The sequence below is a fragment of the Alosa sapidissima genome, chromosome 22 (genome assembly GCF_018492685.1).
Source record: "Alosa sapidissima isolate fAloSap1 chromosome 22, fAloSap1.pri, whole genome shotgun sequence".
Classification (NCBI taxonomy): Eukaryota; Metazoa; Chordata; class Actinopteri; order Clupeiformes; family Clupeidae; genus Alosa; species Alosa sapidissima.
Window position 1 is genome coordinate 7,326,912 of NC_055978.1, and position 23,879 is coordinate 7,350,790.

The 23,879-nt window shown below is 42.2% G+C and overlaps 1 long non-coding RNA gene across 1 annotated transcript; it reads right to left on the minus strand.

The window, feature by feature from the left end:
- Positions 1 to 597: 597 nt before the first annotated feature.
- Positions 598 to 18,596, minus strand: LOC121697333. The gene is made up of 3 exons (XR_006026427.1): positions 18,587 to 18,596; positions 4,977 to 4,981; positions 598 to 759 (listed from the first exon to the last, which is right to left on the minus strand). It is a non-coding gene; the product is annotated as an uncharacterized LOC121697333 (long non-coding RNA).
- Positions 18,597 to 23,879: the final 5,283 nt, after the last annotated feature.

A 23,879-nucleotide genomic window follows, 5' to 3' on the forward strand; every position in this document is an offset into this window, starting at 1 on the left:
AAACCAGACGCTTGATTGTAAGCCAGCAACAACAAACCCTGAATGTGCTAATCACCACGGTTACCACTGCTTACCCCATTCTCAGACCTGAGTTACTGTATGTTTCTCTCTAATATCTCTTTCTTTCTCTCCTTTCTTGTCTACTTTCTCTCATTCCAAATCTCTTCCCCGTTTCTGTTTTTCTCTCTTCTAATCATCAATAAGTTTTTCCTCACTTTGTCTTTCTATCTTGTAAACAAATCTCTCTCTATCTCTCATTCTCTCTCTCTCTCTCCTCAAGGCTAAGTGAGCAATATTTTTGCACAACATTGGTTGAGTTGCTTCAGGTTGTAGTTTATCAATGACAGCTCATTTGTGATTCCCAAGTCTCCATTATTCCTAGTTACATTTACATTTATTCGTTTAGCAGACACTTTTATAGCCTGGCTCCGCCCTCCTACGTACTTCCGCTCAATTTTTATTTCCCTTCAGTACGTCTTCTGGGATTTTCGGTATTATTGCGAGTTTTCTCAGGCCAAATTTTACCTCAATCAGCGAACAGAGGGGGTGGCTGAGAGCGATGACGTTGAGGTTGTGTGCTAATTTGACCATGACATATGTCACGACCAAACGTTAGCGATTGGTTATGGCAGATCCAGAGTTGCTCTGGGCAGATCCAATAGTTTTAAACAGAGTACTCATCTTCAAGGAAGTTAACGCTTGGCAATGGAAAGTGGCCAGACTCTCTGTATATTATGAAATGTACGAGAGTCTGGTAGGCTTACAAAATGAGGAATTTCCAGAAAAGAATTTGTCAGAATTTTATTTTTGTATTATAATTGATAGAATAATCATATAATTGCTTTACCTCTCAGCTGTAGGCAGTGTGATCCATCAGTCACTTTTAGGTGTGTGTGTTTATGCGTTTTGTGTTTATGTGTTTTCACTACCTTTATTCATAAGGATTTATTCTGGTCATTGTAAGTGCCACACACATATATTATATATTGTTTTTTTTCAGCAGAGTCTAGGCTATCCAGATCTGCCATCATTTCATGTATTAGTACTAGCATTGTTAGCATTTCAACCATCATTGTTAGCATGTATCTCACCACAGCAAGCTCATAGCTCTACATGCATTTCATGTGTGTGTAGGGCAGACTGTCCTGAATCGGGCAATATAATTGCCATGTTGGAGGGATACTCTGGGGCTGAGCAATTTACACAAATATGTGGTGTGTGATTTACGGAAATAAATGCCTTTTTTATAGCCTGACGAGCCAGACCCACATTAAAAAATGTAGGGTCTGGGCACTCACCGTTCGCAGTGCTCAGTCCGAGGGGCGGGATAATCAGTTGTCTTTCAAATTCCCTCTGCACGCAATAGGACAGCGGCAGCGCTATGAGTCCCATGCGTTTCCCACCAGCGGAGCTAGTTGGCTAGTCACACTGTTCGCCAACAGCAACATCCATCTTATTTGTTTTCAAGTAGCAGGGAATTCAAGCCAAACCGTTGCAACTCTGCCATCAATCATTATGTTAAGCCCACCTAACGACTCTATACACGATTTCATTGGCCTGATTAAGTTTCGATTTCTGGAGCTCACAAGCCAACGGAGAGTTGCTAGACTAGCCCTGGCAGCAAATGTAATTGTAATGTAATGTAATTTGCTGCCGCTAGGGGCGCGTCTAGATTTCTAGGCTACCTTTTTTATTTAGTGATGAAAAATTACCTTTCTGCGCTCCATATCTGTGACAAGAACTGATCTGACCTGACTTGACCCAAGGATGCGTGTTAGCCTGCGTGCCTATGGTGTATGCACTCATAATGATTCTCAACTTTTTACTGCATTGCCATGAACAAAGTAAGGGCAAAAAAAGGTGTTTCTTTGTTGAACAAATTGGGATGCAATGTGAACCTTGAATTGGATGCCATGCAGGAATTTGCTAGGATCTCAAAACCGGATTATGAACATGCTTTGCCATAGAGAAACACACGATAGTGTTGGATTATAAACATGCTTTACCACAGTAACAGACAAAATTGTGGGGTAAGTCAAGCTATATGAAGTTATTATTTTGCTGTCACTTCGTCTGTTTTATAACCGAGAAGGATGTACTTGGTATCAAATGATAGCTCTGAGTCTCCTCTTTCATCCTGACATGCGTGGCATATCTATCCGATCTCAGGTCCGCGAGAGTAATGGGTGTGCAGTGTTGGTTTGTGTACATGACATTATTATTTTGCAGTCACTTCATCTGTTTATATAAGCCAGAAGAATCGATGAACATGGTACCAATGGATAGCCCTGTGTCCCCTCTTTCATCTGATATGCTTGCCATATCGATGCGATCACGGGTTCGCGAGTAATTCAAACAAGAGTAATGGGTGCGCAGGTGAACGCAGAGAAGTATAGACTGTAAATATGATGCAATTTGATTTTAATTTCATGATTTTTTTTAATTGTCATACTTGATCGTACAGACAAGTGTGTAGTATTATTGGAAAGCCCCACATCTGCTCTGTCAGGCAATAAAGGTTTCATCTTGCTGCGATGAACAGTTCCGGAGCAATGTAACATGAGGGGTGTGTTTCACAAGAAAGGGTGTGTTTTTTTATACACTTTGCGTCAATCGGGTTCTAAGGGTTAACACTGCTGCATCATATTTGTTGTTCACAATAGCAGAGCAAAGCGAGCGACAGGAAGACAATAGAAAACAAAAGTTCTGCTCAAAACATTGTGCCGCATCACGCTGCACAGCACTGTCAGGATAGCCTGATGAGCCAGACCCACATCAAAATGTAGGGCCTGGGAACTTACCATTGGCAGTGCTCAATCCGAGGGGCAGGATAAATGGTTGTCTTTCAGATTTCCTCTGCACGCAATAGGATAGCGCTACAACTCATGAGTCCCATGCATTTTCCCACCAGCGGAGCAAGTTGGCTAGTTGATCCAACTTTTGCCAATTTAAAAAAAGCTTAACTCGAGTCGCGATTCAAAGACCGCTGTTCGCCAGCATCAGCATCCATCTTCTTTGTTTTGTAAGTAGCAGGAAATTCACACGGAACCGTCGCCGACTCTATACACGATGTGATTGGCCTGATAGAAGTTTCATTTTTCCAGCTTGCAAGCCAACTTGCCAGTTGCTAGACTATCCTGGCTGCAAATTACATTTGCTGCCGCTAGGGTGTGTCTAGATTTCTAGGCTCAGTGTCAGGAAGTATAATGAGTGTAACAAATTGCTTTACTGCATTCAAATGCACATACACGCCAGGCACCGGCTAGAACAAGGTAGCGATGGAGTTTCCCAGACATTCGTCATTACAGAGCCAGGGAAAATGAAGCAAAAACTGAGAAAACAGCGAATAAATTGCCAAAACTGCATAGTTTCTCTTTAACAGAGCCAAAAACATTGCAAAGGGCCATTCTCACCCCGGTTCACCTGTTCGACCTGATACACCTGAAGAGCCATCCAGAGGGCATCAGAGGCTGGACAGGCAGACTCAAGGACAGCTTGACAGCAGACAGCAGCTGGACAGCAGAGCCATGACCACCCTGAATGCACACATGAGCCATGAACCCCCCTTGACATGCACACAGTCATTACAGCTATCTTCCCCCTGCACAGAGTTTCCGCTTGAAAAAAATTGGTGCCGGTCACGGTTTCGTTTTCCAAACATTTTGATGATATGCTTCTTATTTAGTTAAGTTGAGGAAAACTGGAGACTGTATAGTCTAGACATAATCAAGCTGTATAGAATGCAACATGTTCATTAGCCTAACTTAAATATGCTTAACTAGTGTCAATTTAAAGATCTAGCCAGTCTATGTCTACGTTTTCATGGACAGCAAGAATCCGCTTTGTTCGTTGTTTTAAATAAGCTAGTTGTTTATTGCTGCTACCCACGTTATCTCCAGTGGTTCAACAGTTTCACTTGCGCACACACATTGAATGAGCGCTCACACAACTACCCCCTAATGCTATGCCTCTTTATTTGATAACACTAAATTAAGAAATATTTCCTATTCTGGAAAATGTTTAGTTTCTTTTTCTTTCGGTCCACGGTTCAATGATACCATTCGATTGTGCCGCAAATTATCCGTGGACCCGCAATCTCCTCGTCAAGGAGGCCCTAACCCTGCAGATCATAAACAGAGAAAGCATGCTCCAGGAACAGAACAAGTCAAGTCAGATTTATTTTTAAAGCACATTTAACATGCACATAGTGCAACCCAAAGCACTCCACAAGCAAGACACATAACAACAAGACAAAAGATGCCGGATGGAGGGGCGTAGTCGCCAGCGTACCCATGACATCAAGACATGACAAATACATTTAAGAAATAACAAATACAAAAAATGCCGGACGGAGCGGCGTAGTCGCCAGCGTACCTGTGACACCAAGACATACAAGACAAATAAACAAATAAAAAAGAAAATATATTTAAAAAGGGGGAAAAGTGATGTTAAAATTAGTCCAATTTCCAAACCAGCTGAAAATGTCCAAGGGCAATGATGATCCGTGAAAACTGCGCACAGAGCTGTCTTCACAACTGATGCAATGCCAACAAAGTTCTTTAGCAACTGACCAACCCGGTGAATTCACTGGCAGTCTGGAGATAACGTTAACGTTAGAAGCTAGGCTTGTAGACTGCAGTCTGGAGATGACTGGAAGCACAGTCCAAAGTACTGGGCGATCATGTAGATCCGCAATTCGGTGGACTTAACAGCGACCGTTTGTTGCTCCGTGAGATTGCAGCTCTTCACTGTTAACGTTAGTCTGTAGTTGGCAAAGCAGCTCGCAGGTCAGCAACAGCTCGGCGGCCACGGCAGATCTTTCGCAGAGTAGCAAGCCTAGGTCCAGCTGTCCCGAGAGATCCCCTCGACCAGAAAGTGAAGTGCTGCACCACTCACGGATAGATGGAGGGATGTGCGATGCCCAGCTAGGGCAAAAGCTAGCCATAGCAAGCTCCCAATGGACAAATGTCAACGACACCAGCTGACTTAGAAGCAGTAAAAAGGACTAAGAATAACACGAAAACTATCAAAAATAGCATAAATAAATAGGGAAAACATTTATCTAGACAAACCAATACAAAAAATAAACATGACATTACATAAAGTTACAAACATTACATTAAAACAAACAAAAAAATGATGCCAGGTGGAGCGGTGTGTCTCGCCAGCGTCCCCGTAACCTAGCAAGTAGAACACAGCTGTCCAGTGTAGCCATGGGTCTGTCTACACGGAAAATGACAAGTGTCTTGGTGCGACCGCACCTACACTTCCACCATGACTGATTGTGACAGATACGCCCGACACTTCGGCTTTTTCTCTGGTGGTGGTAGAGCTGACCGGACATCTGAGCCTTCAGGCGTTACCGATTTACCATCATCCATCGCGCCTGGCCTCTGAAAAAAGCGTTTAAGGCTAGTCTGCCTGGGCCTGGCCATGTTTCATCCATCTCACTCATTCATTCATTGTTCAACAGACGTTTTAAGCGTGCGAGCCTGTTCCTTTAAAACATAGCCAAAGGACGTATTCTTGCTTTATTAAGGTTTTGCACCTACGTCATAATGTCATGTGACCGTTTGTTTACAACTAGAGTGGTAGGCAAGAATGGTAGGCAAGGCACTGCAGAGAGTGGTAGGCAAGCCTACAAAAGTCGGGTTGCATAGGCTACACATAGTTACAAATAGCTTCAAAATTGAAATTTTAATATAAAATATTGACCGGGATGCCGACCACTTGTGTATGCCCTAACAGTTGGTTTTACAATAAGAAGCAAAAAGGCGATGAACGATCGTTTAGACTACCTATCCTCGTGGTTGTGGAGGATGATCGTTAGCAGCTGTGAAGTCTTTTATTCTCAAGATGGCCTAATGGTGTAGCCTACTGTCTACGAAGACGTAGGCTAAAATACAACTATCTACAGTCATCCAAAAATGAATTGCCAGAGATAGGCTATGAAGGGAAAAAGTGCAGCATTTTAAACATGGCAAGATGTTTTTTTACAGTTTGTTCTAATTTGTCTCGTGAAATTCGTGCTTGTGGACATCAATCACCTATCTCCAGTCCTTCTATTTCACGTTATCATGAGTGTCATATAATCACAACAAATGCTAATAAATGAAAACAGAATAGGCTTATGTGCTATAGGCTAACGTTACAGGTCACTTAGGCTAACTCCCGTATGTCAAAATAAACTGATTTGATCCTAATAGTTTAGCGATCACACACAACAACTTAACACAGCAACCTCAAACACCACTGTTGAACCTAGGCTACTGCTTCAGTCATGTAAGAAATAAGCAGTTTATGAATTATCTTTACCCGTTTAATCAAGTCCACATGAATAAAATAACAGCATATTTAAAGGCTGAGCTAGCATAACAGCCTAATATAGCCGATGCTGCAATGAACTAGTAAAAAGGTTTCATACAATTAATGAACTTTATCACTCACATTCTGAGTTTTTCTGGGTGGTTATATATCCATGCAGATCGTCTTCGAATGAGTCATCGCTGTTATATGTTACAGGAGACTTTAACGACATAATGTTACATGATGCTGACTGACGCTGCATGGCTATGTAGGCTACCGTTTTAACGTCTGCTGAGTCTACTGCCTACCAAAACCTGTCGCTGTTCAGTTCAAGTTAAATGATCAAATATTGTTTGATTTTGTGTCAACTTTCAGAGGGAAGACATGTTCCTTTCTGGCCAAATTTCACAGCTTCTAAGAAAGTATATCGTCTTCGTGTAAACTGAGTTTTGAACAGAGAAAAAAAGTTAGGCTACCATAGGCTACATGCAGGTTCTCCCATAACGTTATCGATACAGATTAATGCACCGAATCAGGGCGATTTTAGCGAAATAACGTTCCTGTGACAGGCTAGCAAATATTGAACAATGGGACAACGTTTCATCATCACCTTTATTGATGCCTGAAATGTTGACATTGCTGAAATACAGAGATGTAGCCTACTGAGAGGCAGCTGCAGACAACGATGTTCAATGGGTTCAACTTGTCCCTTGCCTACCAGGTGGATGTAAACAAAGTTATAGAACCTAGAATACGTCACATGAAAAACGTTAATAGGCCTACATTTTAGGCTTATTCTTAAAATCAGATTGTGTTAAGGGGACGGGATTATTAGCCAATTTCAATCAGACAATTTGACAGGAGAGATTTAATTTTGTTGGACATTTAATTTTTTTTTCGGCCAATGTCCGGCAATTACCAGACAATGGAAACCCAGCCCCTCCCTGGCCTACACTTATTTATTATTATAAGGGAAATTTGCAATCTTTTAACTCCAGCAGCATAGCAACTGGTTTTTAGTATGTATGTAGAGGGTATGTATATGTGTATGCTAGTATATTTTATTTATTAAGCGGTCATTGTCAAAGTTTTTTTTTTTTTTTTTTCCCCCCGTCATCTACTTCCTAAATTTTTGGTCAACGATACCCGGGACACCGAAACACCGGTACACATGAAACCGAACCGCAAAAAAAGCAGTTTTTCCTAAATACCTGAACCGTGGCACTGAGGATGAAGAATCATGGTATGTTGGTCTCAAGGGCCCACATCAACCTGGCCCATAATCACTCATTTGTGATTTGCACCCCCCCGGTAAAAAATTAAAATGCAATATCATTCTGCTTTAATCGCCCCTATCTTCAGTTAAGATGTTCAGAACTGCACCAAATTTTATGTGTATGATTGACCTGGCATTCTCTGGGAGTATTCCAAGTTTCAAAGAATTTCATCCATGGGGGGGGTCATTTAGTGACTGTACACTCATTGGCCTGTAGATGGCGGTGCACACATATACACATGCACACACACACAGGCACGCACATACTATCGGTATTAGAACGGCCGATACATAATTACAAATTCAGTAGGATTAAAAGAAAAGCAAATATTCATCATCATCATCATCATGGCTGCATTTCCAGTATTGGCGATACGTAGTCGTTTGTCCACTAGATGGCGCATCGTTGCAGTGAGACGTAATTTTGTTGGAAGTTAAAAGTGGGTTGGAAAAACAATGGACGCTTCCTACAATGACTGTAGTTTACCGCAGAGAACGTCTAATAAGGCTAGGACGATGTTCACATGAAATGTAATTCCCATTTCTTCTTGAAGCCGAAATAAATCTGAGAATGTTTATCGGACATGCTTGGTTTTTACTGCAGGTACGTTAATCTTATAATATCAATAAGGACCTAGGTACAATAATGTTACCGTTGGCGTTGGTTGAGTGATGGAGGCCAATTTGATTGCATTTGTAGAAAACTATAAATGCGGTTATACCAAGCAAATTGATAGCAGCACTGTAATTGTATCTTTCGACTGTCATTTGTTGCACGTGCTACAAAAATCATTCTGTGCAATGGAAGATTTACCAACGTTTCACCGGTCTGAGACGCCTGTTTATTTGTTTTAAGTGCGTGCAGGGTGTGAGAGGGGAATCGATGTGCTTTGATTCCAGCTTGGTAGTTGTAGTCTGTGAGTCAAGTCAAGTCAAGTTTATTTATATAGCGCATTTCCTACACAGAGATCATTCAATGTGCTTTACATAAACAAAACCAAACAATAATAACAAACTAGATGTACCGCATAGCGGTACAAAATATGACCGCCGCTCAGTCCTGTACATCCGTTCCGCGAAAATAAATCACACTTCAATTTGTCTCCATATTTTACTCCATCCCCCACTCTTGAAACTTTTGTGTATGCTTGTTTGGCATGCCTGAGTGTGTGTGTGCGGCTGCACAGAAAGTAGCCTACTGGTGCTGAAAAGGTGAATAGATTGTAGAATAGCCATTGTTATAAAGAAGAAGATGTAGCATTGTTATAAAACCTTTAAAATCTCTAAACAATCACAAGTAGGGCAGTTCATCACAGTTCATCCATTGCAACTGGATTGATGAAAGGTCACTTACACCTGTAGGCTACATTGTATTTGGGAAAAGCAAAAGGTATCAGCATAATGTTATTTATTTATTATGTATTTATAAACAAAAACATCTCTGTCAGTTCCATGCCGTTTTCAACAGCTATCAAAAACAGAGGTCATTTTTGGATGGATGGATTTTTTGTGAATGTTTCTTCTTCTACATAAGATTTTAGTCATCTTTAGTTCATGTAATATTTTATTGTCAATGCACAAATTAAGTAACAGTAGTCTGAAACGTTATTGTTAATGCACAAATTAAGTAACAGTAGCCTAGTCTGAAACGAAATGCTGTTTTACATCTAACCAGTGGTGTAAATAACTGACATGTCCAAATGGGCCTTGATGAAATGCGTCGCTAGACTGTTCATACACATTTTAACGGGCCAAAGTTGAAGAGCTTTTGTCCGTTATTGTTCGTGCAAATATAGGCTGATTCATGTTCCCTTGCATTGTTTAACTGAGGTCCATGGCTAGTCTGGCTTTCATCAGACCAAGCTCAATCTTTTAAGAAATCAAAAAATAAATAGCGGGCAGATCAGGCTGGGTTCACCCAGCCTAGTCCATAGGCACCCGATATTGTTTAATTTTCCGATTGAGATATACACGCTCTGGCTATTCTAAATGCAAAAATGCATCAGGGAGTTATGACAAAACGGTAACTAACAAACTAGATCCTAATAGAAAGCTGTTAGCTTCCCTAAGCTACAGGTAGGATTATAAGGTAGGCCTATTTACAACATAAATTGTCAATAGGCTATGCTGGCGACACAAATAAAATCTCCTTTGGAAACCAATGGCTTACGCCTTACAGTATCAAGCGGACTTAAACTGTCATATCGTGGCGAAAAGTTGTAATAACATTCACGCAGCTCCATGAGTCAAGGAAAGCGCGAATGAAGTAGCCACTTCTAATTGGGACCCACTACACAGTAGCTTAAGGTGTTTTGCTAAAGCAGCCATAATGAAATGAAGGTGTCATTGTTTGGATACTTCACACACACGTGCTTTTTAATTTCACAGACTACAACTACCAAGCTGTAATCAAAGCACATTGATTCCCCTCTCACACCCTGCACGCACTTAAAACAAAATAAACAGGCGTCTCAGTCTCACGCATGTATAGGCAAAACTGTATCAGACCGGTGTAATGTTGGTAAATCTTCCATTGCACAGAATGATTTTGTAGCACGTGCAATAAATGACAGTCGAAAGATACAAACAGTGCTGCTATACATTTGCTTGGTATAACCGCATTTATAGTTTTCTACAAATGCAATAAATCAAATGCCTCCATCACTCAACCAACGCTAACGGTAACATTACCTAGGTCCTTATTGATATTACAAGATTAACGTACCTGCAGTAAAAACCAAGCATGTCCGATAAACATCCTCAGATTTATTTCGGCTTCAAGAAGAAATGGGAATTACACTTCATGTGAACATCGTCCTATCCTTATTAGATGTTCGCTGCGGTAAATTACAGTCCTTGTATGAAGCGTCCATTGTTTTTTCCAACCCACTTTTAACTTCCAACAAAATTACGTCTCACTGCAACGATGCGCCATCTAGTGGACAAACGACTACTTCTCGCCAATACTGAAAATGCAGCCATGATGATGATGATGAATATTTATTTTGGCTTTCTTTTAATCCTACTGATTTTCATTTTTTACCGGGGGGGCAAATCACAAATGAGTGATTATGAGCCAGGTTGATGTGGGCCCTTGAGACCAACATACCATAAAAGATTCACAGAGAACTGTGTCTGCCCTACCCTCCTTTCGGGGGGTCCAGTCCAGCGGGGGGGCTGCAGATGAAAACGAAAAATGACGGTTCCATGCTATCCATGTGGGGGTACATGCCCACCAAGTTTTGTGTACCCCGGTCTTTCAGTGTCCCGGGAATCCTTGTTGGTGTACGTCACTAAATGTACACATAAATTATTTTATTGTAAGGCCCCCCATGAACGAAAGTACACAAAACTTGGCATGCATTCAGAGGGTGTCATAATGATCCTACACTTTTAATTTCGTGCAGTTTTGACCTTGTCAGCCAGAGATATTGAGATGAAAACACCTCATTTTTTGCTTTTTAATTTTTAACTAGGTGGCGCTATACATGAAATAAGTGGTAATGGGATGGGTTGACATGCCCCCTTAAGACCAACATACAAAAAAAGGTGGACCTCCTAGGCCCTACGGTTCTCGAGATATTCACAGAAAACTGTCTCCGGCCACCTACAGGCCAGTTGGTGTATAGTAACATAAATTAATTTATTGTGTGGCCCCCCATGAACGGAATTCCACAAAACTTGGCGTGCATACAGAGGGTGTCATAATGATCCTACACTTCCAATTTCGTGCAGTTTTGACTATGTTAGGTCACAGATACCTTCAATTACACCACCTCATTTTTACTTTTTTGTGTTTAACTAGGTGGCGCTATACATGAAATGAGTGGTTATGGAATGGGTTGACATGGCCCCTTGAGATCAACATACAAAAAAAAAATGGTCCTCCTAAACCCTACGGTTTTCGAGATATTCACAGAAAACTGTGTCTGCCCTACCCTCCTTTCGGGGGGTCCAATTCAGCGGGGGGGCTACAGATCAAAACGAAAAACGATGGTTCCATGCTATCCATGTGGGGTTACATGTCCACCAAGTTTCGTGTACCCCGGTCTTTCAGTGTCCCGGGAATCATTGACGGAAATTTGGGCATGCGAAAAAGAAAAAAAAAGAAAAAAAAAAAAAAAGAAAGAAAAAAAAAAAAAAAAATCTGACTAAACCTAAGTAAACTACCAGTGCTTTTTCAAAGTTCTCAATGTCTCGTTTTAAATGTCAGGGCCCTCGGAAGTCTACCAATGAAGTGTGGAGATACATTGAGCCTCGTAAATGGGTGTAAAACAGTCATTTATTTGCATGGCTAGCCCGATGCCGAAGCACCACTATTGAAAAAGCTGTTGGTAGCATCGGCTAACTAGCGCCAGATTTTGGAGTGCAGGGGACAAGCCGAGATGGGCTATGAGACATACGTTCACACTCGGTATCATGTTTCAATACACTTTAGGTCAATATCACACCGGAATTCTCCTTTAAGTCTAGATTTAAAACTGGCTACAGTTGGGGCCTTTTTGATGTCATCCGAAAGTTGGTTCCACAGCTGAGCCGCATAGCAGCTAAAAGCTGCTTCACCATGTTTAGTTCTAACAGTAGGTTTTACTAGTAGGTTTTTCACCTGGGACCTGAGAGGACGAAAAGGTGTGTACTGCTGAAGCATGTCTGACAAGTATTTAGGTCCTGCTCCATTTACTGATTTATAAACAAGCAATAGTGCTTTAAAGTCAATTCTGTGACTTACTGGAAGCCAGTGCAAGGACTTAAGAATTGGAGTAATGTGGTCAGTTCTTTTAGTTTTTGTTAGAATCCTAGCTGCTGCATTTTGTATCACCTGAAGCTGTTTAATATTCTTTTTAGGAAGGCCTGTGAACAGTCCATTGCAGTAATCAACCCTGCTGGAGATAAATGCATGAATGAGTTTTTCTAAGTCATGTCTTGACATCAGCCCTCTGAGTTTGGCAATATTTTTGAGGTGGTAAAAAGCTGATTTAGTTATCGCTTTCATGTGGCTGTTGAAATTTAGATCACTGTCAATTAATACACCAAGATTTTTAACAGTATCCTTTGCCTTCAACCCTTTTGTGTCAAGGAGAGTGGCAACCCTAAGTCTTTCCTCCTTTTTACCAAATATAATTCAGTTTTTTCTTTGTTCAGCTGAAGAAAATTGAGATTAAAAAGCACATGTGTGTTCCAAACAATGACACCTTTGTTTCATTATGGCTGCTTTAGCAACACACCTTACTGTGTAGTGGGTCCCATTTAGAAGTGGCTACTTCATTCACGCTTTACTTGACTCATGGAGCTGCGTGAATTTTATTAGAACTTTTCACCACGATATGGCAGTTTAAGTCCGCTTGATACTGTAAGGCGTAAGCCATTGGTTTCCAAAGGAGATTTTATTTGTGTCGCCAGCATAGCATATTGACAATTTATTTTGTAAATAGGCCTACCTTATAGGGAAGCTAACAGCTTTCTATTAGGATCTAGTTTGTTAGTTACAGTTTTGTCATAACTCCCTGATGCATTTTTGCATTTAGAATAGCTAGAGTGTGGATATCTCAATCGGAAAATTAAACAATATCGGGCGCCTATGGACTAGGCTGGGTGAACCCAGCCTGATCTGCCCGCTATTTATTTTTTGATTTCTTAAAAGATTGAGCTTGGTCTGGTGAAAGCCAGACAAGCCATGGACCTCAGTTACACAATGCAAGGGAACATGAATCAGCCTATATTTGCATGAACAATAACGGACAACAGCTCTTCAACTTTGGCCCGTTAAAATGTGTATGAACAGTCTAGCGACGCATTTCATCAAGCCCGCACATGACTGGTGAACTGTCAGCACTCGTCCTCTACACATCAGCTGATATTTGTGCACACACACAACACACACTCGTACATGTGGCTAGCACTTTTAAGATGTGCAAGAAACAACACAACACGGAACTATTAGCAATGGTGGCACATTTATTGTTTGTCTGAATTAGACACAAGTTTGAATGTTTGTCAACCGATAGCTACCGATTCGCGTTCATGCCGTCCTCTCGTTCCAGCTTCTGAAGGTCCGGTGGCAAAGGAGGGCCGACTGCATCGCATGGACTGTTTATTGTTTCCGGGTGGTATTGGACCGTTCCATTAGGTTAATTGATTGTGGGGGTATTTCGAGACGGAACTGATCAAGCCGCATCGATGATTAGTCTTTCCACATGTAACCAAGTTTATTATTTAACGATGTATTTAGCTCATTCTGCTACTGACAAATGATATATATTTATGCTTGCGGCCCAGGGTCTGTCTTGTCTATTGTGTGTTAATTGATTGTTTAGTGTTTACCTGTCTATGTTAAATGGTGCTGGCCACCAGGTATATGTTCCCCTCTGTCTAGTCTGATGTTAGTCTTGTCTTATCTGGCCTATGTGATGTGTAGGTTAACTATGACTGTTACAATGCTGCTGTATTTTGATTAGAAGCTAAAGCAGGTTTATACTGGTTCAATCTCGCAAGATTAGATGCTAAAGCAGATATTTGATACTGGTTCAATATTGCAATTTTGGAAGATTATTAACATTTTTCTATGGACTCTTCTGCTTGGTTGTTCGAGCCAAGCCGAATAATAAATTACTGTCCATCTTCACTACTGCCTCTGCTTCTTTGGCCACACCCACATTCGTTAATGGTAACTTCCACTCGGTTCCATTACACACACCCATTCTCTCTCTCTCCTTCTTTCACACACAGTCACAAACACATTATCTCTCTATATATATCTCTATCTCTGTCACTTTCTCTCTTTCACACACACACACACAAATCTTCTCTCTTTCCCTACGCTCATACACTACACACATAATTGTCTCCAAGTGTTTAAAGTGGCAGGTGAGGCAGGGAACCAGATTTAAGGAGATCTGTAGATACTCTAAGCTGCTTGTGGTCGACTGCATATCAAAGGTACATTATTTACCACCAGTGTAGGGAATAATATGGAGAAAGAGAGGAAAGACGTCTATAGATTGGGCTATAGGTTGGGTCAAGAGCGGTAAAAATGAACCAATAAAAGTGAAACTACTCTTTTTGAGGAGGCTTCCACTTACTCCACGGCTTCATAACAAAGAAATTCTCAGTGGATTCCAAAATGCTGCCGACATCAGTTTTACAAAGGAAACGTGCACACACACACACACACACACGCACACACACACACACACAGACTCACCAAGCAAACAGTGTTGGTTTTATTTGATCCTTCTACACTACCTCCCTGACCTGCCAGAGTGGAGCTGGGTAATTGTCCATAGAGATGTGTGAGAGTTTGTGTGTGTGTTTGTGTGTGTGTGTAGTGTAGTGTAGTGTAGTGTATTGTAGTGTATGTGTGTGTGTGTGTGTGTGTGTGTGTGTGTGTGTGTGTGTGCATGAGCGTGTGTGTGCGCGCGTGTGTGTGTGTGAGGAGGAACTCAGGTCACACTGAGAGAGTCGGTGAGTAAATATGAGTTCTGAGCGTGTGGAGATTAGAAAAGAACACTTAGGGCAAGCCAGAGCTACTCTCCTAGCGTGGTGCGGAGAGAAAGATGGAACCGTGCAACCGTGGAACCGTCACACGCTCGCCTGACCTCATCTACGGAACAGCAGGTGCTCCAGGAGCTGTCTATTTATACATCTCTCTCTCCATTTCTCTTTCTCTCCATCTCTCTACTTTTCTGTTTCTCTCTCTCTCGCTCTGACTGTCAGATTTCTGGGTAAGATTTCTAGGATAAAAAAATATGCTGCACTTTACTCTGAATGGCTCAAAGGACAGCGCAGACCATTGTTGTGTTGGCTCAGTAATCCTCTGAACATCATGCAAATCACATGGAAAATTCTGCTTAAACTGCAATTCTTTACAACCGCTCTCCACCAAATACCATTACAATGAAAGTGATGTCCAATGACTTATCAACATCAATGGTTAACAACAACATTAAGCTCACAATAGCTTAAAGTATGTGTGAAACAACTCCAAAAATGGAGCACCGGTCTTTCCGTTTGAGGATTCTGACTAATCTCTAATTGCATGTCGAGAAAAGTGTGTGTGGGGTTTGGTGTGTTTGGCATGATCTAGAAAAGTAAGTGGCTTACTTGCTATAAAATGGTGCCAGTACTTACTTTTGGTTCTTACCACAGAATGGTGCCAGTAGATTGACTACAAAAACAGTCTTAAAGAAAATGTGGAGGAGAAGGAGGGGTGAAGGGATACAGTGCAGAAGGAGAGAAATAATACGCTTCTACACTGCATAAGTGCATAATGAGGGTAGAGAGAGAGAGAGAGAGAGAGAGAGAATAAATTGCTAATGTGTTATAATGAGCTAAGATTTCTCATAGACGATAGAAGTAGAATCACTCAGCTTTACAAAACAGACAACACAGGGGAACTAAGAAAAAAAACGTGCATAATTCAACTGTTCTTCAGACTTGGGCAACAAGCGCTGCACTCCAAAAAGAAAATGGACTTTATCCTTGAACCATTGTGCCTACACACACACACACAGAGACACACTCTCTCTCTCTCTCTCTCTCTCTCTCACACACACACACACACACACACACACACACACACACACACACACACACACACACACACACACACACACACACACACACACACACACACACACACACATACATACTGCACACACACACACACACACACACGTACACACACACACACACACATACACACACATACACACACACACACACGGCACAACTAGGCCACCTTATGGCAGCACAGTGGGATACTTTAAACAGTCATCCCTCACAGAGAAGTTAGGCCATAAAAATGTCAATGGTCTCAGCACACAATCACACACAAATATGACCACCAACACCACCACCACCACAGCCACCACCACCACAGCCACCACCACCACCACAGCCACCATCACCACCACCACCACCACCACAGCCACCACCACCAACAACACCTCCACCACCACTGCTACCATAAAGCTCCCCCCCGGCCCCATAAAACCGCAGGACACCTGACAGGCAGACAGCCTCACAGGCACCTAGACAGCTGCTCCACACAGGAGGTTATGAGTGACAGGCTGGATCAAATGGGCTCACGGGGTAATGCAGGGAGCCGAGGGGTCCACATGGGGGGGGGGGGGGGGGGGGGGGGTATATAGACATGAATGAGTATGGCAGACATTATAGAACTGGGAGTGAGAGAGAGAGGCAGCCCAACATTATTCTGCTGCTCACTCACACCTGAGAGAGACACCTGAGAACGTGAAAGAGAGACTAAGAGACTATTACCCCCTGATCCACCATTCAACCCCCACACAACTGTTTTCTCACCTGGATGGAGTAAGAGCAAGAGCAAGAAAGAAAGTGAGAATGAGAGAGTGGGAAGTGAAAGGAGAGGGTGAGTGAGAGGGGAGAGAAAGAAACAGACAGACAGAGAGCTAAAAAGGAAGAAAAAAGGGAGAAATCTAGAGAGAAAGTGAGAGAGGAAGAAGAGAAAGAGAGGCAGAGGAGGAGAGGATGGAAGAAACGATCAGGGAGAAAAGAGTAGGTGGGAGAAAGAGAATATAAAGACAGAAGGAAAGAGGGAAAGAGAGGGGGAGGAGAAGAGGATGGGGAAGGGAGGGGGCAAAAGTGAGAGAAGGAGATGAGAAGAATAGTGGATGGGGAACAGAGGATGAAGAAAAAGAGAGGGAGAAGAGGAGAGCATGGGGAAACGGTTAGGAAGAAAAGAGAGGGAATGGGAAGAGAGAGAGGGAGAGGGAAGGAGAGGGGGAGATGAAAAGAGAGGGAGGAGGAGATGATGGGGAAATGGTTAGGAAGAAAAGAGAGGGAATGAGAAAAGAGAGAGGGAGAGGGAAAAGAGGAGGGAAAGGGAGTGGGTGAAGGAGTGAGAGGGGAGTGAAAGAGAGAGAAGGGGATGAGAGAGAGAGAGGGGGAAAAGAGGAAAAGAGGGAGGGAAAGGGAGGGGGTGAAGGAGTGAGAGGGGAGTGAAAGAGAGAGAAGGGGATGAGAGAGAGAGAGGGGGAAAAGAGGAGAAGAGGGAGGGAAAGGGAGGGGGTGAAGGAGTGAGAGGGGAGTGAAAGAGAGAGAAGGGGATGCTCGTGTAGACATGGTGCCCAAACGGGTGATTTATGAGCGTGTGTTCCCCCGTTGAGCTGATGCTGGTGTTTTACATCCAGCAGCCCTGTGGTGCAGCCTGTCTAGCAGCCACCTCTTCCTCTCCATTTGTCATCATTTTGACTGGGGGCCATAACCTCGTCAGGCGCATTAGGGGGAATTTACCACAGATTCAAATATATGTGCATAATTCTGCTGCCATAACCATGTTCAAAACATAACTGTGTTCAAATACTCATGAGCTGTAAACACACACACACACACACACACACACACACAACAAACAAATAACACATCTGTGGAGAATGGAGACAGATGGGAATAGTCTAGAGATGATGTTGAAAGCGGGAGACAGACAATAAAGAATGACAGGAAGGATATGACAGCAGGTATGTTGTGCATTGGGACAGGTATCCAGCATGCTGGCTCACTCAGGAGAGATGACTGAAGGAGGTGGCTGGTTTTATATTCAGAAGTGGTTGAGAGTTATTTTCATTTGAAGTCCACTAGAATAATCATTCATCTCTTTTTTTTGTCTGAAGAGAGAAAGAAAAAAGAAAGAGAAAGAAAGAATGAAAGAAAGAAAGAAAAAAATAAAGAAATAAAGAAGGAAAGAAAGAAAGAAAAAAAGAAAGTGATGGAAAGAATAAAGAAAGATGAATGAGCTGCACTGTTTTTCGGATGCCAAATGCCGCCACAAGCACTAAAATTACTGTGGCGCCTCAATCATATTCAAGCCATGTACACCTAACATAGGGTACAGCTCAAATCAGTGGTGTAGTCTACGTGATATGCAGGACTACGCAGTATACCCACATAAAAAGCATCCCCATCTTAGTATACCCACTAAATATAGGCAAGGATAGGTATTAACATTTGGGGTTGATCGCAGTATACCCTAGTGATGGGGACGAGACCGCCTATGCCGAGTCCGAGACAAGACCGAGTCTTTGAAGGGTCGAGACCGAGTCCGTTGGTTTTCAAATACAGTCGAGTCCGAGTCAAGACCGAGTCTTTGAGGAAGCAAGTCCGAGTCGAGACCGAGTCCTTTAGGAGTCGAGACCGAGTCGAGACCAAGACCATAAAAACATGTCAGTTTTCATATTCATGATTTAATATCACCCCAATTAATAATCAACAGTTAGGCCCAGGCTTGGAATTTCACCATTTTAGGGGCAAGGCCACTTGGCCTTCAGTTGGGCATATTTGGTGGGGGGCACAAAGGCCACATGTCAGGGCACCAAGGCCAAAGTTAACTATACAGTAGTAGGCTATAAAAATAATCAAAGTTGTATTTAGCCTATTCACAGCAGTAGACCTGAATGACTGTATGAAACATTACAAAAACATGAAACATGACATATTACATAGAACTGTAAATCATCTGATCATCTAATATTTAGATGTCTAGGCTATATTTAATATTTATATTTATTTTATATTTGGCCTGTTATGGAATGATGTATTGAACAATTTAAGCACAGCTTAGCTTTAAGAAACTGATGCAACCTAGATGCATGCTTAGCATTTTTTGATCATTAAGACTCCTTTCACAAACTCTTACTCAGCTGTATATCCTCTGATTTTAATATTTACCTATATCTAGGCAATATTTGTAACATTTATTTTGTATTTGGCCTGTTATGAAATCAACGATTTAAACACATTTTGAAACCTAAAGACCAAAGTTGGAGACATGAATGTAGACCTTGCAGCAGATTACATTTTTAATTTAACCGGAATACTCTGGAACGGCTTACTGTACCAGGGACTGCTTTACACCTCTGTGTTCGGTAAGGTCTGCTGTTTATTCTGATATATGGTTTGTCATGTGTTGAACGAAGGGTTCGTGAAGTATTCCACCAAGATGAATGGGTAGGGAGATGGGTGTAGCACCTTATGTAGACGTTATGATTAAATTTAATTATATTATTTACTTTTCTCGCGAACCGTTCACCACAGCAATTAGCGGCTAACATTGTTTAAAAGCTGAGAAAAAGCTCTTTCATGTGATGTGATACATGTGCCTGTGTGATGAGTAGGCTTAGCGATTGCGAGTATATCAACTGAGAAGAATGGGTGAATTTGGACGCACTTTCTGTCTTGCCATGTGCTGTCATTTTCTCCATTGTGTAAGACTGAATTAGTTTGCGCTGTGATGTTAAGATTATTTTGACAGGCTACAGGCTAAATAAAAATTAATTTTTATTTAATCTATTAAACGGACGCAAAGCAGAATATTGAAAGAAGGGGGCACCAAGGCCAACAAGGGGCAAAGACGTGGCTGCCGTGAAATTTCATTTTGATTTTCATTTTTGATATAAAAAAATGTGTTGGTCTCGAGGACTCAGTTTGAAATTACGAGTCCTTCTCCTTCCACTGTGGTCCGAGACCGAGTCAAGAACGAGTCTTTGAAGGAACGAGTCCGAGAAAGCAGAAATCGGTCTCGAGACCGGACTCGAGTACTACATCACTGGTATACCCACAACAGCTAACTAGACTACATCACAGTATACCCACTACAGCTAACTACTACATCACAGTATACCCACTACAGCTAACTAGACTACACCACTGGCTCAAATCTTCATTGTTGCCATGCCCCCACACTGCACAAAGTCAAGAGGCTATGGGTTGGTTGCATGAACAGGAAACAACCATGTCACAGGTTTTTCCGTCGTGCTATGAGGAATAAGTTCACGGCTACGTAAAAAATATTAGACAGAAATCTCGCCCAAACCACAGTTACAGTTAAAACCAATGTAACTGAACTGAAGTGCAAAACCCAGAGCTAATTCCCTACTGAGAGACAGAGAACAAACAGGAGGTTAGACGAGGAGAGACAACAGGACTGGTTTGGGAGCAGGCATAAAGAGAGTCGCTTGAGTGCAGAGGCAAGCCAGGCAAAGCGTGTGTGAAAACCAAAGTCTGGCGCACAGCTCTGCTCCCTGGCTTATCAGGAGCACATTCGGCAGCGAGACTTCAATCATGCCATTAAATTAGAGCTTGGCTGTCAGACACAGCGTTAAGCGAGAGAGCGAGCGGCTCGAGCACCGCACACAAACACACCGCACACACACACACACACACACACACACACACACACACACACACACACACACACACTCACATGAGTGCAGATATCACATCTTCCAGATGAGCAGCCATTTCCTACTCATAAACATCAAGCATTATCATACACCTTAACCCTTCATCGTGCATAATCACTGGTCTAATGTAAATGACTAATGCATTAAGGGTGTGTCTGCAGACAGTGGAGTTAAACAGGGTGATAGGAGCCTGGGAGAATAAGGGAAAGATGTTTTTTCTCATCTAATTCAGGGATGTCTGGTAAATGCAATCAATTTCTAGAAAGGAGGAATTCATCATCTCTCTGTCTTTCTTCCTCTCTCTTTCTCTCTCTCTCTCATTCTCATTCATTCTCTCCATCAGTCTGTCTCTCTTCTCTGTTCCCTCTCTCTTAAGCATAATCGGCAGCAGTTCTGTTTTGTTGTTCTCGATCGCTGTGGCTTGTTTCACTGAGCTCATTTCGCTGAAAGCCAGAGGGCACAGGGTTTTCACATTTCCTCTTCCTCCTCATCCTTTTCTCTTTGAGTGGAGAGGAGAAAAAAAGACAGGGTGGTGTACATCCACTACCACTCTCACTCTTTCTCTCTCTCACATACACACACACACACACACACACATACATTCTGTCTCTCTCTCTCTCTCTCTCACACACACACACACACACATTTTCTCTCTCTCCTGTGCTCTGTCTAAAGAAAGGGGAGTGGGGGGGGGCATCCAAATCCTTTCATCTTCTCATCAGCAATCTATGTCTCTCTCTCTCTGTCTGAGCGTTCCCCTGTGCAAGCCGTTCACTCCGCAGGGGAAATGTGACTTGCTTACTCTCCACCTCCACTCTCTTCTTCTCCATCCTCTCCTCCACTCTCATTCTGCTCTCTCTTTCACCTCTTCCTAATTCTCTGTATTCCTTCAAGTTGCATCTCTTTCTGCATCATCCTTTCATCTCTTCTTCATCTCTTCGTCTTCTTCTCTCTCTCTCTCTCTCTCTGCATCATCTTCCCATCATCTCTTACAGCGTCTCTCTATCTTTTTTAGCATCATCTTCTCATCTCTTCTCTATATCTCTCTTTCTCTGTATCATCCTTTCATCTCTTCTTCTTCATCATCTCTTCTTCTTCTTCATCTCTTCTTATTCTTATCTCTCTGCATCATCTCTTCATCTCTTCTCTCTATCTCTCTTTCTCTGTATCATCCTTCTTCATCTCTTCTTATTCTTATCTCTGCATCATCTCTTCTCTCTATCTCTCTTTCTCTGTATCATCCTCCCTTCATCTCTTCTTATACTTCCTCTCTCTCTCTGCATCATCTTCTCTTCATCTCTTCTCTCTCTCTCTCTCTTTATCTTTTTCTGCATGATCTTTCATTTTCTCTTCTTCTCTAATCCATTTCTGTCCACCATATTTGTTCCCTCTTACACCTCCCTCATTCTTATTTTTTTACACTTGTTTTTTTATGTATTTTATTTAATTTTAACTCCACTCTTGTGTTCTACCACTTCCGACAGTCATCTTCCCATTCATCTCTCTAGCAGGTGAATCAGCATGTCACGGCAACAGACACTAACCTGCTTGATGGTGTGTGTGTGTGTGTGTGTGTGTGTGATGCAGCAGGCCAATCAGCAGTACAGCTCAGTCACTCACACACACACACACTTTATATGGACACACATATACAGTACCTCGCACATACTGTACTCTTCGCACATCTCTCTCTCTCTCTCTCACACACACACACACACACACACACACATTTATGTGCTTTCCAGGACCAGTGGCTCCAGCTCCAGATCCTCTCCAGCGAGGGCAGGCTGAGGAGGCGGTGGGCGGTGGGAGACTGATTGCAGTGATGGTGACACCATGATCCCAGCACTCCAGTGCTTTCCACATCCCAACTGAACTGCCTCTCAAGGGTCATTCCCCCAACCAGATACCCTCATGGCTGTACACTGATGGAGTCACCAATAAATCATTTCATTTTTTAGATTGTAGAGGCAATTACATCCCAAATATAACAGACTGCTGTGTCTGGAAGCTGATGGTATCATCAATGTATCATGTCATTTCCTTATTTAATTATGTTATAAAGATGATGACACATCGTATATAAATTAAAGACTGATGAATGTAAGTCTCTGTATTTTGCATTATTCTAGTTATGCTTGCCTCAACTGTGAGGCACTTTGGGTCAACTCCTGTTTTTTTTTTGTTTTTTTACTATATAAACAAAGTGACTTGACTTTGCACACTATCCTTGTTTCTTTATGTCTTTATTTTTTTTTAGTAATTTACAGTAAATATACCACAACAAAAGACTGGCATGGCTGTATGCTAATGCCAGTCTGGATGGCATAATGGACACTGAAAGACCGGGGTACACGAAACTTGGTGGGCATGTAACCCCACATGTATAGCATGGAAGCATCGTTTTTCGTTTTGATCTGTAGCCCCCCCACTGCACTGGACCCCCCGAAAGGAGGGTAGGGCAGACACAGTTTTCTGTGAATATCTCGAGAACCGTAGGGTTTAGGAGGACCACCTTTTTGGTATGTTGATCTCAAGGGGCCATGTCAACCCATTCCATAACCACTCATTTCATGTATAGCGCCACCTAGTTAAACACAAAAAAGTAAAAATGAGGTGTTGTAATCGCAGGTATCTGTGACCTAACATGGTCAAAACTGCACGAAATTGGAAGTGTAGGATCATTATGACACCCTCTGAATGCACGCCAAGTTTCGTGGAATTCCGTTCATGGGGGGCCTTACAATAAAATAATTTATGTGTACATTTAGTGACCGTACACCAACAGAGTTTTCTGTGAATATCTTGAGAACCGTAGGGCCTAGGATGACCAATTTTTTGCGTATGTTTGCCTTCAGGGGTCATGTTAACCCATTCCATATGCACACATGTGCATAAACAGATACACACAAACACACATACATTCACAGTAATCATACGTATGACACATACACATACACATGCACACACACAGGCACATACGCAGGCACACACACAAGCACGCACACACACGCACACACACACACACACACACACACATAAACATAAACACGTACATGCACACATGCACACAATTTCTC